We start from the raw sequence: 4,269 nt of genomic DNA, 5'->3' as shown, positions 1-4,269 counted from the left end.
ATGTCTTCACCTTATTCTATAGGTGTATACCTAAATTTTATCATCATATCAATTATTGCTTTCTCTATCTTTTCTTGATTAACTTTATAAAGAATCATAATCAATCTGTTTAAGTCCTGCTATTCTAGTTGAATCTCTAATCTTTTCACATACCTGATCAATGGTAATTGGAGGTAGTCTTTGTATAATTTAAAGTTCTCTCAAATCATATGATTCAATTTCTTCTTTATCATCCTTCTCATCAGGTGTAACAACTAGTTTTCTTTGCAACCTCTTAGGTAGGCTCTTCTTTGTTGCTTTAGTTGACTTCCTTTTTGCTAGACTCCTTTTTTTCTTTGCAACTGGGGATTGAGATGCCTTAGATCTTTTAATAATTATCCTCTTTGTCTTAGGCTCCAGAGGTTTGATTTCTTTCTTCATATTTTTCTTCAATTCGTACTTCACCTTAGGATCAACAATGATTACTTTATCTTGTTTAGTTGCCTTGGGCTTGGCAACAACTAGCTCCTTACCTTTTGATTACTTATCTTCTACTTCTTCATCCTCTCATTTACCCTCAATTATATGAAGTTGACCTATGCCATGTTTTCCCTCAAGAGCTTCAATCATCTTCTTTGGTTTTCTATATATCTTAGGCACTTTATTTTGCATTACCATTTTAATCTTAGTTGACTCATAATTTATGAAGGAAACAACATTCTTATCTATCTCCTCATACAACAATGTAGTAATTTATGCAATAACTTTGTATGCATTAACTTCATATTGCATTGACCTTAACCATGCAACCCTTGGTAGTACTTCCTAGGCACAGGTAAAATTAGTGTCCACCATGAAACATATATCATTAAAATAATGATCTACAACTAATTTCAATATTCTCAACATGTTCTTCATCTTATTTTTGAATTTTTCAAAATAATTATCAATAATAGCCTCAAAATTTTCTCCCAATTGCTCAATTAGAACATTTATTTATTTAGTAGCTAGTCTACTCCTATCCCATACAACTACTATGATAGAAGGGAATGAATTATGTATGTATAAAAATATACAAACAAGTAAAGGTCCAAACTTACAAGAAGTGTTCTTCACCTTCCTTATTTCTCCAAGATTATCTAATAGTTATTGTAATTTTTGCTAGGCTAGATTGTAGCTATGATCTTTCTTTACTATCTTATAACATAGGTCGGCCGCAATACAAGGACCAATGTTCAGTTAGATCGACTGATAGAATTTGTGTGCAATTACACACATTGCAGACTCAATAACTAGATCATCAATCCCATCAAATGATATTCCTTTCTCATTCCATTTTTCCTTTGTTTGTTGCTCAACACGTGTTTTGCGGTAGACCTCATTGCCATTGGTTTGTCCAAGATAGGATAACTAGTAACTCAGTGAATGATTTCCTTGTTTATCTCCACTGGTCCACCTTTCAACTATATTTTTATGTCATGGACTCAACTTAATACAATACTGTTCCATTCAATTTTGAATACCTTTGGAAACACTAGGGCATAGGTAAGCCCTTTCTTGGAAACAATCTTATTTTCATCTCTCAGAACTCCGTTGTCACACAACTTATCATAGGCTGCTCACAGTTTGTAGTCTCCAATTTCTACAATCTTACATGTGCAACATGATCAAACATTGTGAACCATTACCACTCTTGGTGGAATCAACAATAGGGCACCAAATTCATCACCAATCATCGTAATATCAGGGTATGCTATGAATTTAGGTGTTAGACATTGGTCATTCCTCATAATTTCTACATTACTCTCCTTCGACATTTCCTTCTCGAATACGAATGTAGTGGATTTCATTTTGAGACTAGTGTTTAAACAAATTCACTTCAACAACTTCAAAATCAACTTAACTCGGCACTAAAACATTACTTACAATTTTTTTCAAATTTTACCAATGACACGTTGTGATTCACTTGTTCTTTCACTAAATTTGCCTTGATTTCCTTGAATTGCTTATGCACTAAAATCACTTGGTAAATGAAAATGAACTTTAATTAAATGATATATACCTTCAATATATGCATTTAAGTCTTCAATAAATGTGTTTTACTATGGTAGGTGCATAACAACTATCTCAACTTCCACAAGCTATGTTCACATTTCTTTTACTTAAATACTCAGTAACTCTAACTTGGCTCGGTCAATACCATTTAATTCAGCCAATACATGAGCTTGGTTAGTGTAAGTTCTTGGTCTAAATTGCAATGCTCAGTAAATACAAACAATAATAGTGATGCTTGGCACTTAATAATGTGATTTATTCCATTTCCCAATTCTTCTCTTAGATTTTTCCTAGTGCATCTTGATTCATTATGATATGGACTTTAATCACATTTCTTGTTAGGAACTGGTGTATAATATATCATTCAAGTATACAATCCCTTGCATACCTCTTTTTCTTAGTTGGATGAGATGTAATCCCTTGATCCATTGGATTGGATGATCTAAATTCCACTTGATCTACTACCTCTAGCTTCTACTATCATTTTCCATGTTGTATGCATTTCAACCTTGCATTTTCCTTTGTTGATTTCATTATTTAGTATTGGTGCTTAGTTTTTTGGAGTTATTATTAACATGTCCAACTTTGTGACAACTAAAACAAACTAGATTTCCATTCAACCATTTCTTGTAATTACCTCTGAAATGTGTCTTAATGCACTTTTTTGGAATGTGTCCATACTCTCCATAATAATGACAATTATACCACGTGTTGTAATCCCAATTGTAAGAGTTACCTTTCTTAGGTGCATGTGTTTTTCTTTTAGATGTCCTGTTGGATTTTTCTTTAGATCTACATTCTTGAGCCCTATGTCCATATTTCTAATAGATGTAACAATATCCTTCAAAACTAGGTGTAGTAGGTGTATCACTTGCCTTTGAATTGCATTCATGTGCTTCGTGTTCTTATTTCTTGCAATTAAAATAGTTCCCACTTCCCTGTAAAATTAGGTTTAAGATTTTTCATACCTTTCTTGTTTCTATAAATGTTTGTTGGGTGTCCTAATTTTCCATAGTGATGATATGTAAGTTTTCCTTTCACTTTGTAGTCCTTTTTCTCTCCACTCTTAGATGATTCTCCTTCTTTAGTAGACAAGTGGTACGTTTTGTGTCCTAATCCAGAAGTGTCACTAGGTGTCCTTGGTGATATCATCATCTCTTCAAAGTATCTGATAGTTTCACTAGGTTTGTTCATTCTTTCTAGTAATTCCTTCTTGGATATCAACTCATTCCTTAGTTGGTCATTCTGTGATCTCCATATCTTTCCTACTCAGTTCTTGATTTGCAAGTAACAATTGATTCATTATGTCTAGCTAATTATTTGTCAGCTTCTACATATCAAATGACCTTTCTTCAAGTTTGGTACCTATTTATCTTTTGTCTTGTTCAACCATAACCATATCTTTATCAACTTTTTTCTTTTGTTTAGTCACTTCACATAATCTTACTTATTGAATTTCATGTTCTCTCTTCAATCCTCTGAATTCTTCACATAGAATGTTGTTCTTCTCCATTAGATCTTCTATTACTGCATCATTATTATTGGAATTCCCACTACAAAGAAATTATTTGGTATCAACTTCCTTATATAGAGTGTCATTCTACTAAATAGTCATTTCTTTCCTTTTCTTTAAGGATTTCTTTAACTCTTCTTTTGCTGTCTCAAGTTGCTACGATATGAGTTGGATGTCAATCATCTAATTCTCAATGATCTTTCCAAATTTGTAAGCCTCCATCTCCAAGATCTAAAATCTCAAGTTGTTAAACTTCTTTCAAGAGAGCTCATCTCTAATACCAATTTTTGGAAGTCTTATTGGGAAACAAGATACTAGTGGGGGGGGAGGGGGGGTCAGGATCTTTAAAACTTTTAGCTCCTTAAAAAATATAATAGATTAACTACATTCACTCCTAATTGTTGATGTAGTTAAGTAATTACTAATTACACTTTACTTAAGTTTACTTAGGTTAATGCATTACCATATTAGTTGTCATGTAGACACCTAGGAGTTTGTAGATTCACATGAATTGTCATGTTGACAGCACAGTAGTTTGCACTCCAATTGAGCACATGTTGTCTACTACATCTCTTTATGAGATACACCTTTACATTCTTATCCTCTCATTGTTGCACATACATTCATGCACAATGGAGGATAATCCACTCTTGGTGGACATTTGCTTAGTTGTTATGCTTATCTCTTTTTTGACTCCTAGTCATATCAGTTTCTTTTAAATA

Source organism: Cupressus sempervirens, chromosome 5 (genome assembly GCF_028749045.1).
Source record: "Cupressus sempervirens isolate cs-2001-9-10 chromosome 5, ASM2874904v1, whole genome shotgun sequence".
Taxonomy (NCBI): Eukaryota; Viridiplantae; Streptophyta; class Pinopsida; order Cupressales; family Cupressaceae; genus Cupressus; species Cupressus sempervirens.
Note: the sequence above shows the minus strand (reverse complement) of the source record.